At 43.4% G+C, this 14,739-nt stretch overlaps 1 pseudogene; it reads right to left on the minus strand.

Moving 5' to 3' along the window:
- Window positions 1-10,464: 10,464 nt before the first annotated feature.
- Window positions 10,465-11,300, minus strand: LOC118836887 (annotated as a pseudogene).
- Window positions 11,301-14,739: the final 3,439 nt, after the last annotated feature.

Raw genomic sequence — 14,739 nt, forward strand, 5'->3', positions numbered from 1 at the left:
CCCTGGGAAAGTCACTTAACCTTGGTTTGCCTCAGTTTCCTCATCTGTAAAAGGATCTGGAGAAGGAAATGGCAAACCACCACAACAGGGTCGTGAAGAGTCAAACTTGTCCGAACAACAAAACCAGACTAGTAGATCAGGAGAATGTTGTGGAGATGATTTTCCTAAAGCATTTGATAAAGTATCTTACGCTATCTTTAATGGACAAGATAGAGAGGTGTGGGCTAGGTCAGGACAGTGAGTGGATTGGATCCCTAGGAAAAAAAAATATGTGCTAACACAGAGTAAAGTCTTTAGCAAAGTGCTCCAAAAATCTGTCCTTGGTATGTTCTCTTCAGTTTTCTTCCTCCCTCTCCCTTTCCAGTTCAAAACCCTTTTTCTCTTTTTTGTTTTTTGCAGAGGGAAAGGCAGGGCAATTGGGGTTAAGTGACTTGCCCAAGGTCACACAGCTAGTAAGTGTGTCAAGTGTCTAAGCCGGATTTGAGCTCAGGTCCTCCTGACTCCAGGGCTGGTGCTCTACTCACTGCGCCACCTAGCTGTCCCTCAAAACCCTTTTTACTGGATTTTCAAGTCTCCAACTAATACATATTTACTCATACCTCATTAAACCATTTCTACTCTTGGCCAAGACCCTATCATTCCTATCAACCGTGGGCCAAAATTCAAAATCCCATCTTCAGACACCATCTTCTCAACTAGCTGTTTGCTTCCTAAATCCATCTTTCTATTCCAAAGTCCTTGCCTTCATTTGGCAACAATGAAGAAAATAGCACCGATACCCTAATGTCTTTAGCTTCTTGTCCAAGAGTCCCTAGCAATGCTTCTAGGCTCCTTCTGGGGCAGTATCTTTATACTTACATGGATCACCAGCTGTACGTTTGTGGTCACCAGGCTTGATTAGTCTTGGGAGGTTTTGCCTCCATGCTGTGGTTCAGCTATATGTTGACTATATCTGTTTCCCTCACTGGGTGCTTAGTCCCTGGGAAATTTTGATTAAGACTTTATTTAAAGTTATTTATCATTAATTTAAGTTTATTTATTTAATCTTCCAGCCTTTCCTTGAGAGATAAGGCCAGTTTGCCCTACTAGGTTACGTGATAATTAGCAGTTTCCTGTTGGGTACTCACATCCTAATTTAGACTTCTTTTTTTCCTCTACTCATCCTTGACGCACGGTCAGCCCTCTCAGAGATGCATTTGCCAATGCCCTAGAACTACCCTTGCCTCTGCTAGTTTTCACTGTTCCCACTTTGCTAATTCCCAGCCCTGGGTAATCACCACTAATTGCCTCCTCTGCTTCCAGTGCCAGGCTATTAGGAGTATTGCTGGAAAAAACACAAAACTGTTCTGATTTACTCCAGTACAGATGAATGCTCTCTGACCTTGGCTTGCAGCTGCTTGGTGGTCCTGTTATTGGATCTTCTGGCTCTGCTCAGACTATTACGTGACATTGGGGAGTGCTCACTGTGCAATCTGAGATGGCGTTGATGTTCCCTCCCTTTTCCTCTTTCCCTTGATGGATGTGCCTTTAGTTCCATTGTGGCCAGGGTGCTACTAGGAGTTTCTCCAGAGTTCTGGGTAAGAACAAAAGAAATAAGTGGCACAGTAGATAGAATGTTAGATTTGGAATCAGGAAGAACTGAGTTCAAATGTTGCCTCATATCCTTACCAGCTGTGTGACCCTGGGTAAATCATTTGATCTCTGTCTGCCACAGTTTCCTGAACTGTCAAACGAGGATAATAATGGTACCTACTACCCAGGGTGGTGAAGACCAAATGAGAAATATGCAAAGTACTTTATAAGCCTTAAAGTGTTTTATAAATGCTAGCTATCATTATTATAAGTCCCACAGAAATGAGGCACACAGTTTCTTTGTACCATGGACACCTCTGTTACATATTATCTTGATCCTCACAGTAACCCCTGCAAGGTAGGTCATATTAATATCCCCATGATGAGAGTACCCTGGCAAGGGAGACCTACCCAGGCTGGTCCTGACTCCCTCCTCCCTTAGCCCCTCTTTCCTTCATCTCTCCTCCCTTCTTCCCTTTTTCCTCCCTTCCCCCAAAGCTGGTGCCCCTTTCCACTCCCCACCAAGCTGGCTTCTCCTCTGCCTCATAGCTGACATCATTGTAGAACCATGCTTGCTTTCCAGCACTGTGCTTCTTCTTCCTGGGTCCAACCTGGTCTACTTGGGCCCAAGTTTAGTTGAGATGATGTTGGAGTTTTCAAAAGGAATGATCCCTAGGAAACTCAGAGAAGGAAAACAAAAGGTTGTTTAGGCTACCTGGTTAATGAGACACTCCATCCTCGCTCTCTAGTTTCCTGTCTCTGTCGCAGCTCCATTCACAGAGCAGTGGTCAATAATAAGGATGACTTTCTAGAGAACTTTAAGGTTTACATAGTAATTTCCTTTCAACAGCCCTGTGAGGGAGGTAATGCAAGTATTATCCCCATTTGGCATGAGATGAGATTGATGCAGCCTGCATAGTGCAGGGAAGAGAACATTGGAAGACTCCAGTTCAATCCCTGCCTTAGACACTTACTAACTGTGTTACCTTGGGCAAGTCACTTAAACGCTATTAGCTCTAATTATTTAATTATTAATTATTAACTCCAAAGTCTATTAAACTCTATTAACAATGGTCTTAAACTGAGTATTCCTGACACCATGCATGGCACTGTGCTGCCTAGCTGCCCTTAAATCCAGGTTATGAATATATAAAATTTTTTTTTCAAAAATTGCTTGTATTTTATCCTAGAGACAATAAGAAGCCTCTGAAGATTATTGAGAATTAAGTTGACTACTGACATTGACATTAGCAAGACCCTTGTAATAGGAAGATTATTTTGCCAGCTGAATGGTGGGTAGATTAGAGGGCGGGGGAAAACCTGTGTGGTGGCTGTGGAGGGGATGGAAGGAAGAGAGAAATGATGGAGATAGAACCAGCAAGATCCGGTAACTGGTCTAATATATGAGAGGTGAGAGGGAGGAAAGAGCTGGAGATGACTCTGTGCTTGTAAACCTGGATGACTGGAAGGATGGTAGCATCTATGACCAGAACAAAGATGTTGAGCCTAAAGTAGGTTTAAGGGGAAAGGCACTGAGTTCTGCTTTGGACATGTTGTCTCAGGGCTCGATTGAGCCCGCCAGTGCTAAACCAAAAGCTGTTGTATAGCAATAATTGGATAGCAAACTATTAGAGAGCAAGAACAATAATAGCCGTGGTTAGCATTGTGGAGTGCTTTCAGGTTTGCAGATGCTACATCTGGTAACTTATTTTCCTTAGCACAGCCCTGGGTGGTAGGTGCTATTATTATCTCCATTTTACAGATGAGGAAACTGAGGCTGAGAAGTTAAGTGGCTTGTCCAGGGTCACACAGCTAGCAATCCAATGTGAGGCAGGATCTAAACTGTGATCTTCCCGAGTCTCAGTCCAGCACCGGATTCTTTCTTTCAAGGTATACAACAAGAAACTGACAGTCTGAACCAGCTAACCATCCTCAATATGCTAGTGGCCAAAGCCCTTCTGTTCAAATCCCCTCACTGATGAGGCCCCTTCCTTCCCAAGAGTTCCACCCTTCACTTGTAAAGGCTCTAGGTGCCCACGCATCCCATTGGACTTGGGAAGGACTACCCCTCACTACAAGACCTCCAGTCATTGGGGGATGGGTGAATTGGCCAGCCAAGCTCTGGGACGCCAGCAATGGTTAGCTGAAGAGGCCCAGCTTGGGGTAGGCAGCAGCCTGGATAGACAACTGTTCAGCCCAAAGTGAATGTATAGACCTATTGTTTCAAGGGCCCATTGCATTAAAGCTTCCTCCCTTAGCAGACATTTGGGTTTGAGATGCTAATGGACTGTCAGGAAAAGATATTCAATAGGCAGCTAGTAACATGGGACTGGAACCCATGAGACAGATAGGGAGCTGGCTATATAAACGCCCGACTCATACGTGTGTGTTACGGTCTTGCCTAGGCCCACTACAGTTGTGAAAATCAGGAAGCTAGAGACAGATGCCAGCTGGTTTGTGGTAGAAATACCAGAGACTTTGGAGATTACTTAGCTCAACGTCTTCATTTTTACAGATAAGGAAACTGTGCCTCATAGAAGTAAAGGTGATGTTATCTAAGGTCACACTGTTGGTAAGTGGTAGAATTGACTCAATATTTTGAGCCTTGTGGTTTTTCCTTAATACCATGATGACTCTCACACGTCTTTTCTGTATGCCTCAGTTTACACATCTGTAAAATGTAGCTAATATATTAGGCCTTCCCTGCTTTAGGTTTGATTCAAAGATTAAATGACACTAAATCCAAGAGAATGTTTTGTAGGATGACATGTGGGCCAAATGTAAGGGGTTATTAGTATTCTGAGAGTTTTTCAGGAGACACAAAGGAATCCTGGAGCTGGTCTGGAATTAGCTACTTAAGGTTGGGAAATATCTTGGAAGAGATTTAAATATTCCTGGATTTTGCTGGATTCCAGTCTTGGAATGAGTCCCTTGCTCTTCTTTTGTGGTTTGGAAGGAAGAGAGAGGAATCTTACTAGTTTTCCCCTACTACTTTGTAGTAGTTGTGTGGTACAGCGAGATTAATGTTCTCTTTCTTCATTTCTCTTTTAAATCGCTTGTGTTCCTCTTCTGGAGGGCATCTTTAATGATATTTCAAGTAAAAGTGTTGGGTTTTATCTATCCAGCATGGGAGGGGCATGTGATAGTGGAAATGGCAATGAGATTGGTATCAGAGACAACCTGTGTGACATTGGGCCAGTCACTTCAATACTCTGAGACTCAGTTTCCTGTAAAATGAGGGTAGGTGTTGACCTAGATGAACCTGATGACTGAGGCAGCTTGGTAGTGCAGTGGACAGAGCACTGGGCCTAGGGTCAGAAAGACCTGACCTCGAATTCAGCCTCAGACACTTAAGAGTTATGTGACCCTGGGCAAGTCGCTTAACCCCATCTGCCTCAGTTCCTCATCTGTAAAATGAGCTGGAGAAGGAAGTGGCAAACCACTCTAGTATCTTTGCCAAGAAAACTGAACATGGATGGCACATCAGATTGGCCTAAGATTGGACAAGGAGTAGAGTAAGGCTGTTTATTGTCATGTTATTTATTTAACTTATATGCAGAATACATGATGTGAAATGCCAGGCTGGATGAATCAGAAGCCAGAATTTAGGTTACTATTATCAACAATTTCAGACATGTAGAGGATACCACTCTGAGGGGAGAAAGTGAAGAATTAAGAAGCCTCTTGATGAGGGTGAAAAAGGAGATTACAAAAGCTGGCTTGAAGCTTAACATCAAAAAAACTAAGATTATGGCAACTGGTCCCACCACTTCCTGGCAAGTAGAGGGAGAAGAAATGGAAGCAGTGTCAGATTTTATATTCCTGGGCTCAAAGATCATTGCAGACAGTGCCTGCAGCCAGGAAATTAAAAGATGCTTGCTCACTGGAAGGAAGCTATGGCAGATCTGGACAGTGTACTAAAGACTGGAGACATCACCATGCTGACAAAGGTTCGTATAGTCAAAGCTGTGGTTTTTCCAGTAGCAATATGTGGTTGTGATAGTTGGACTATATGGAAAGCTGAGTGCTGCAGAATTGACAATTTCACACAATGAACACTTTTGAGAGTCTCTTGGACATCAGGGAGATCAAATCAGTAAATACTTAAAGAAATTAATTCAGGCTCTTCACTGGAAGTTCAAATACTGAATCTGAAGGTTAAATACTTCAGCCACATAGCAAGAGGATAGGACTCGTTGGAAAAGACTCTGATGTTGGGAAAGATTGAAGGCAAAAGAAAAAGGGGACAGCAGAGGATGAAATGGATAGCTCAACTTCCCTCACCAAGCTGAAGATGCTACAGAACCAGAGACCTTTGTCCCTTTTCCCAAATGAATTTGGGCCCCAGCTCTTCAAGGGTGGGTGGGGGAATGACAGAGTCCTAATGAAGCTGTCTCCAGTCCCAATATTCTAACTTCCTCATGGGCCTCACTGAACAGCATGCATGTCCAGGTTTAACCACACAATCTGGCTTTAACGACACCATAGGCCCCAGACTCAATAGAGCCACTGCCCCCAGATACAATTCACATATTTGAACAAATGTATTCTTGTACTCAACCACAATCACATTTACAGGACCTGAATACCTAACTATCCATCTTGACCAGATGGGGTCACAATAGCTAGCCAATCAGAGGGCAGCACAACCAGGATGTCTGACCACTAAGCCATAGAAGAGACCCCTCCGCTATTACCTAATCCCTTAACAAACCCCTCTTGCCTTTTTAATATTCATAATTTCTGTAATGTAATTATATCTTTACCCTATAAAAATCCATCTTGCTTTTTCTGAAGTTGCTGGTTCATCTTGGAACCTATCACACTTCTGAGGGGTGTCAATCCTCTATAAATGCCTGTAATATTAATTAAGGTGGAACTTTTTTACTGTTTTCTCTTTTGGAACACTTATTTAATCAAATGCCCTTGATGAGTCTGGCCTTTGTTTCTTTAATTAAATCAGGAGTCTTTGATAACCTCCTTGCTTCAAGGGAAAGCCTGGTTTGCATGGGTTTGACTGACATGTTTGTGACGCCAGAGACTTTTTAGGCCATGTGGGTTTGAGTCCCATGTTTGTGATGCTTTTAGGTCACGTGGGTCTGAGTCGTACATTGTGATGCCCTTTGACCCTGAACAAGATATATAAACCCAGAGGTTGGCGTTCTCCTTTGGGGCTCTCAGTCACTGGAAGAGTGGCTTGGGACTCTGGGCAGCCGTTTTAAGAGTCCCCCAGCTTGTAAACCCAGATGTTGATGCCCTCCTAGTAACTATGAATTGTGATTTGGTCTGTTTATATTGTGTATGTTTGTAATTTGTTTGTATTTGCTCTAAAGTTCAGGTTGCTGGCTTTTCCTCCTGAACTACATGAATGATATTTGTATGTTGGATTAAAGTAAGATTGTTAACCCCTTAAAGTTACTTTCCTTAGTAAAGCAGATCTAAAGAACCTGTGCTGGCAGCTTTTGTTGCTGCTCTTGGTGGGTCTTACACCCCACAACAGCTGCTAGTCAAATTGTTGCTACAATGCCCATACTTGGAAGGGAGGTGGTCTGACTCTGAATTCTTTGAGATGATGCCACCAACACACCATGAAAGTGCAACACCATGATACATGCAAGTGAATTGGATTTAAGTGTGGTAGGCTGTGCAAAGTCACCAATCTCACTTTCTCCTCCTGAGCCATCTGGGTGCAGTGACAAGACATAGGTCAGAACAACTGGAGATGACCCAGGATGCAGTGGAGGACTCTGGCCTTTTCTTTTTTTTTGATTTATGTTTTTTGCAGATTTTTTATTCCATTTCACATATTTTTCCTACATTACAAATTATTTAGTCATTACAAATCTCAGTCATTACAAAATCTCTCACATAATTAGTAGGCAACTCAAAAAGAACACCTCATAAGATTTAGCTGTGACAATTAGTAAAGGTACAAAATGTACTTTTTCTTTCTTTTTTTTAATTTTAATTTTTTTATTTATTTAATATTTTTAGTTTTCAGCATTGATTTTCACAAGAGTTTGAATTACAAATTTTCTCCCCATTTCTACCCTCCCCCCACTCCAAGATGGCATATATTCTGATTGCCCTGTTCCCCAGTCAGCCCTTCCTTCTGTCACCCTACTTCCTGCCAATCCCCTTTTCCCTTACTTTCTTGTAGGGCAAGATAGATTTCTATGCCCCATTGCCTGTATATCTTATTTCCTAGTTGCATGCAAAAACTTTTTTTTTTGAACGTCTGCTTTTAAAACTTTGAGTTCCAAATTCTCTCCCCTCTTCCCTCCCCACCCACCCTCCCTAAGAAGGCAAGCAATTCAACATAGGCCACATGCGTATCATTATGCAAAACACTTCCACAATAATCATGTTGTAAAAGACTAACTATATTGTGCTCCTTCCCAACGTATCCCCCTTTGTTCAATTTTCTCCCTTGACCCTGTCCCTTTTCGAAAGTGTTTGCTTTTGATTGCCTCCTCCCCCATCTGCCCTCCTTCTATCATCTCCCCTTTTTTATCTCCTTCCTCCTTCATTCCCATGGGGTAAGATACCCAACTGAGTGTGTATGTTATTCCCTCCTCGGGTCAAATCCGATGAGAGCAAGATTCACTCATTCCCCCTCACCTGCCCCTTCTTCCCTTCCTAAAGAACTGCTTTTTCTTGCCACTTTTATGCAAGATAATTTACCCCATTCTATATCTCCCTTTCTCCCTCTGTCAATATAATCCTCTCTTATACCTTAATTTGATTTTATTTTTTTAGATATCATCCCTTCATATTCAACTTACCCTGTGCCCTCTCTCTCTCTCTCTCTCTCTCTCTCTCTCTCTCTCTCTCTCTCTCTCTCTCTCTCTCTTTCTCTCTCTCTCTCTTTCTCCATATATATATACATTTCCTTCAGCTACCCTAGTACTGAGGTCTCATGAATTATACACATCATCTTTCCATGTAGGAATGTAAACAAAACAGTTCAACTTTTGTAAGTCCCTTATGATTTCTCTTTCTTGTTTACCTTTTCATGCTTCTCTTGATTCTTGTGTTTGAAAGTCAGTTTTCTATTCAGCTCTGGTCTTTTCACTGAGAAAGCTTGAAAGTCCTCTATTTTATTGAAAATCCATATTTTGCCTTGGAGCATGATACTCAGTTTTGCTGGGTAGGTGATTCTTGGTTTTGATTCTAGCTCCATCGGACTCCAGAATATCATATTCCAAGCCCTTCAATCCCTTAATGTAGAAGCTGCTAGATTTTGTGTTATCCGGATTGTGTTTCCACAATACTCAAATACTGGCTGCCTGCAGTATTTTCTCCTTGATCTGGGAGCTCTGGAATTTGGCAACAATATTCCTAGGAGTTTTCTTTTTGGGATCTTTTTCAGGAGATGATCAGTGGATTCTTTCAATTTCTATTTTGCCCTGTGGCTCTAGAATATCAGGGCAGTTCTCCTTGATAATTTCTTGAAAGATGATATCTAGGCTCTTTTTTTGATCATGGCTTTCAGGTAGTCCAATAATTTTTAAATTATCTCTCCTGGATCTATTTTCCAGGTCAGTGGTTTTTCCAATGAGGTATTTCACATTGTCTTCCACTTTTTCATTCCTTTGGTTCTGTTTTACGGTATCTTGATTTCTCATAAAATCACTAGCTTCCACTTGCTCCAATCTAATTTTTGAGGTAGTATTTTCTTCAGTGGTCTCTTAGAACTCCTTTTCCATTTGGCTAATTCTGCCTTTCAAGGCATTCTTCTCCTCATTGGCTTTTTGGAGCTCTTTTGCCATTTGAGTTAGTCTATTTTTTAAGGTGTTATTTTCTTCAATATTTTTTTGGGTCTCCTTTAGCAAGTCATTGACTTGTTTTTCATGGTTTTCTCACATCCTTCTCATTTCTCTTCCCAATTTTTCCTCTACTTCTCTAACTTGCTTTTCCAACTCCTTTTTGAGCTCTTCCATGGCCTGAGACCAGTTCATGTTTTTCTTGGAGGCTTTAGATGTAGGCTCTTTGACTTTGTTGACTTCTTTTGTCTGTATGTTTTGGTCTTCCTTGTCACCAAAGAAGGATTCCAAAGTTTGAGACTGAATCTGAATGCATTTTTGCTGCCTGGCCATGTTTCCAGGCAACTACTTGACCCTTGAGTTTTCCATCCGGGCATGACTGCTTGTAGAGTAGAGAGTACTTTGTCCCAAGCTTGAGGGGCTGTGCTGTTGTTTTCAGAGCTTTTTCTACACAGCAAGCTCTGCCACACCAGCACTCCTCCTCCCCCAAGAACTGCCAACCTAGACTGAGACTCAGATCTAAACAGGCTCTGCACTCCCGCTCTGAACCACCACTTAATTCCTCCCACCAGGTGGGCCTGGGGCCAGAAGCAACTGCAGCTGTAGTTCTGTAGCTGCACCACCTCCAAGGCCCCTGGGGCTGTGGCCCAACTGTGAACTCCTTTCACTCTGTCCCCACAGTTTTTTTTTCCCCCTAACCTTCTCTGTTGTCTTTGGTGTTTGTGGGTTGAGAAGTCTGGTAACTGCCACAGCTCGTTGATTCAGGGCACTAGGGCCTGTTCTGCCTGGCTCCTGGTCTGGTTGGTCCTGCTGCCACCCACGCTGGGCTCTGCTCCACTCTGCTCCCAGCTCTGTGCGATAGACCTTAACAGTGACCATCCAGGCTGTCCTGGACTGAAGCCCTGCTTCCCTCTGCTATTTTGTGGGTTCTGTAGTTCTAGAATTTGTTCAGAGCCATTTTTTATATGTGTTTGGAGGGTCCTGGGGGGAGAGCTTTAGGCCAGTCCCTGCTTTCCAGCTGCCATCTTGGCTCCACCCCCTTTTTATTTCTTTCTAAATGCACTTTTAAATCAAATCAAAGATGTGTAGCACTCAAGTATTACTAGAATGGATTCACAAATTAAGTTTACTGTTTTTCAACCTTTTTCTCTGACACCAATTGGCCATAAGGTTCTGTAATACCTAGGGGTAAAAGAGCCAAACAAATTGGGGTTTCAGGTCCTTCCTCTGTACTTTTGGGAGCCTTTGGTCCTGCCATGTCAGTTCTCACCCATCCTAGGCTGTGGGCATTCAGAACAATATTACTACCTTTCCTCTGCTCATTCTGTTTCCTGGTATGGATTCTTGACAAGACAGTGACTCTGATCTTGGACACTCCATAAGCAGTGTTAGGCCACTCTTCCTTCTCATGCCCTCCCTTCTTTGTATCTCTCACAAACTCGTTCATGAGCCCCACCAATTCTTCCCCTGTGATTGTGTCACTCCAAAACTTCTGCTATAGTTTTGGGCTGCAGCTTTTAGGAGAACGTAAATTCACAAAGCTAGAAACATTCACCACTCTACCTAAGGGTTTTATCAGAGGCAGTAATTCTGCAGATACAGCTTTGGTGCCAAAAAAGTTGGTTTGCATCATCACCTCAGCTTGACCAGGAAAAAGTGTGGTATCAGCAACTTTGAAGGCCACTCCAGCATTGTTGATCAGCACACCCACACTCCCTTAACTGCTCCTTGAGAAATTCCGACAGGGTCTGAATGCTCTGCAGGGCGTTGATGTCCAGCTGGTGGAAAACAAGGTTCAGTCCCTCCTCCTTCAGCTTCTTCACAGCCTCCTGGCCCAGGGTCAGGTTCCTGAAGGTGAGAATCAAGTCCCCTGGGAATTTCCTGCACAGATCTTGTTAAGATGGTGAAGTCCATGCCCTTGTTACTCCCGGTCACCACAGCCACTTGGCTGTAGGAAGACATGACTTGGCTACGGTAGAGGGCAGGAAGGCCAAGACACTGACCTGGGGCTGGTCTCGACCCTGGCCTTTCCAAGCTAAGGTCTTTTACAGGTCTCAGATGGACTGAGGCAAAGCCCATTCAGTGGTTAAGGCTTAGTAAAAAATGAGGCAGAAAATGGCCTCTTTACCTAGTGTGTGTGGGTGGGGGAATTGATCTGGGAGGGGAAGATCCTCAGGGTTTCTGGCCAAAACAATAACAATTGTTATTTGTATTCATTCTGAGCCAACCAGGGCCCAAACAATGACCAGATAGGGCTTAGCCTGGGACTTATTGTTTGTCAATCAATAAGGCTGGTCTTTAAGAAAGAAAAAAACAAACAAACAAAAAAGGGTTCCGAGATTAAAATTTACATTTCCTTTGGGCGTAAGGCCCACATATAAGGGTGTAATACTCTAAAAGGACAGAGGGAAGGGAAAGAAAGAAAAAGAAAGAGAAAAGAAAGAAGGATGGCAATGAGAGAGAGAGGGAGGGAGGAAGGAAGGAAGGAAAGAAGGAAGGAAGGAAGGAAGGAAGGAAGGAAGGAAGGAGGGAGGGAGGAAGGGAGGAAGGAAGGAAAGAAAGAAGGAAGGGAGGAAGGTGTGTTGCAGTTGTTCCAGTTTGTTCCCCAGTGGACAACTCCTTTTCTACTCACAGAGGTTGTTGTTTGTCCTTCCTTCTCCAAGAGGACCATGACATCAGGGAACAGATGCCATGACTGGGGAGATCTGATACATGACCTAAACTTTAAGTAGTTTTCTTTAGAGTTGGGATAGAAAGAACAAAGAGTATGGGAAAAGGAACCCAACCCCTTTTTCTCTCAAAGGCCAAAGCTGAGAAGGGACTTAGTACAGGGAGAGGGCACGAATCCCAGTCTCCAGGGCCACCAACATTTATTATTGTTATATGTTAATGATGAGGGCACAGTCTCTGGGAACCCCCTTGAATCTGGAATACAGTCTCTGGGAGCCCCCTTGAACTCTCCTTGAATCTTCCAACTAGATCTGGCCTTCCCCTAAGGCCATAAGCCTTACATTATCATTAGGCCCAAATCTCTACCTAGCCTTACCTTTTATTGTCCAGCTACTTCCAACCCTTGATACTATCAATATCCATGCCTTCAGCTACTTCCCACCCTTAATTCCATTCTCTTGGTTCCTGGAGTCTGACCTCATCTCGACCTCCTTAGACACCTCCTCAAGACCCTCGCTAAAGCCCTCCTCTAGTCACCCCAGTCCCATCAAGATCCTCCTTAGACTCACTCCTTAACACCCTCCCTAAACCCCTCCTCTAGTCACCCCAGACCACCCCTCAATCCCTCCCACAATCTTTGTGTATATAATCTCCATCTTGCCTCCATGAGGGCGCTCAGATTCAATCTAGCTCAGTAGATTGAATCTGGCCCACTTGTGGAAACAGGTGTCACAAAGGGTGGGATTTCTTAAGACAACCCATTATGGTGAATCCCTAATAAACTTTGTCTTTTCCCTTGGCCGAGAAGGCTTGAGTTGAATTCTTTCGGCAGGACCCAGCGTGTATGTATTTTGGGGTCTCGAGCACCCCTAGAAACCTATGGTTCCTAACCATCATCATTTTGCTTTAACCTCTTCATTAATATCAATTCCCTCTATATCTGGGATGTCAGACCTATTAGAATGAAAGCCCCTTGAGGGCAGGCATTGTCTCACTTTTGTCTCTGTATTTCTAGCTCTGTTAGAGGGAGCAGCATGGTCATAAGAAGTTTTTAGTTCAGTCTTTTGTGTCCTTCAGTTTATTAGACACTGTGCTCCCATATTTGATTGCTTCTGAATCTTCCTTAGCTAGTGCACTGTATAGAGGACAGCCAGGTGGTGCAGTGGATAGGGCACTAGGTTTGGAACCAGTAAGACTCATCTTCATGAGTTCAAATCCTGCCTCAGACATTTACTAGTTGTGACACCCTGGGTAAGTCACTTAATTTTGTTTGCCTCAGTTCCTCTTCTGTAAAATGAGGTAGAAAAGGAAATCACAAATCACTCCAGCATCTTTGCCTAGAACACCCAGAAAAGGGGTGATGGAGAGTCAACTGAACATCAATAATATCAACAAATATGTACACATACACACATATTTCCTTTGAGATTTTAGAGCTTTTGTTTCTCCAGTTATTATTTTAATTAGTTCTACAAAATAACTCATAGTTTGACAGGCAAGACACTAAATACTGACATTCCTATAGTGATGCTATTATCTCTTATGAATCATTGAATGCCACAATCTTTGAAGAATTGAAATTTTTGTGTTGCCCAGGGAGCAATGAAATATGTGGTGGGTGTAAACAGGAAGCAGCATATTACTAATGAGGAACTGCACAGAAGGGACATAAAAGAGAAGAGCTGCATGACAGGAGAGGGGAACGGGCTAGACCTGTAACAGTGTAGGAGACAGCAGATGAATCACACAATGTCAAAAGGAAGGGAAAGAGATGAGCATTTATTAAGTACCTACTATGTGCTAAGCTCTTTACAAATATTTCAAGATCTAGGTCATGACCTAGAGGACTGCCCTGGTCCATGTTGGGCAGATCTCTATGTGGGTGATTTATGGGAGAATATGGACAAGAGTCCCATTGTATAAGAATATGTAGGAGGACTGTGATCTGCACCATTGGGGGTATACAGATCCACAAAATATCAGTGTATTTGATGAGGTCAAAGAGCCCCTCATGCTCAAGACCCCAAACACCAACGTGCCAGGTCCTGCTTGAATGAATTCAACTCAAGCCTTTTCACAGTCAAAGAACAAAGTTTATTACAAATTTGCCATAATGGGTAGTCTTAAGAAATCTCACCATTTGTGACGCTCATGTTGCACACGCAGGCCAGATTCAAGCTGAGGTAGATTGAGTCTGAGTACTTTCCAGGAGGCAAGATGAAACTTATATACAGAAAGGCTGTGGGAGGGATCTAGGGTGGTCCTGGGGTGATGGGAAGAGGGGTTTAGGGAGGGTCTTGAGGAGGAGTCTAAGGAGGAGCTTGATGGGACTGGGGTGAGGTCAGACTCCAGGAACCAAGAAAATGGGATTAAGGGTGGGAAATAACTGAAGGCTGCCTGGAGATAACGGACTATGCAGGGCTAGGCTAGTTTAAGGCTAACAGATTTGGGCATAAAAACTTTGATAGGATCAAGGGTGGGAAGTAGACAGACAAGGGAGGGCTAGGCTAGGTTAAGAGTAACCTGGAGATTTGGGCCTAGCAATAATGAAAGGTTTATGGCCTCAGGCAAATGCCTCAACCACTGGGAAAATTCAAGGACAGTTCAGGGAGGCTCCCAGTCTAAACCCCATCACACTGACCTAGTCAGGGCAGGTAGGTGGCTCAGTGGATGGAGTGCCAGGCCTGGAGTCAGAAAGACTCATCTTCCTGCGTTCAAATCTGTGTGACCC

This window comes from Trichosurus vulpecula, chromosome 2 (genome assembly GCF_011100635.1).
Source record: "Trichosurus vulpecula isolate mTriVul1 chromosome 2, mTriVul1.pri, whole genome shotgun sequence".
In the NCBI taxonomy this organism is placed as follows: Eukaryota; Metazoa; Chordata; class Mammalia; order Diprotodontia; family Phalangeridae; genus Trichosurus; species Trichosurus vulpecula.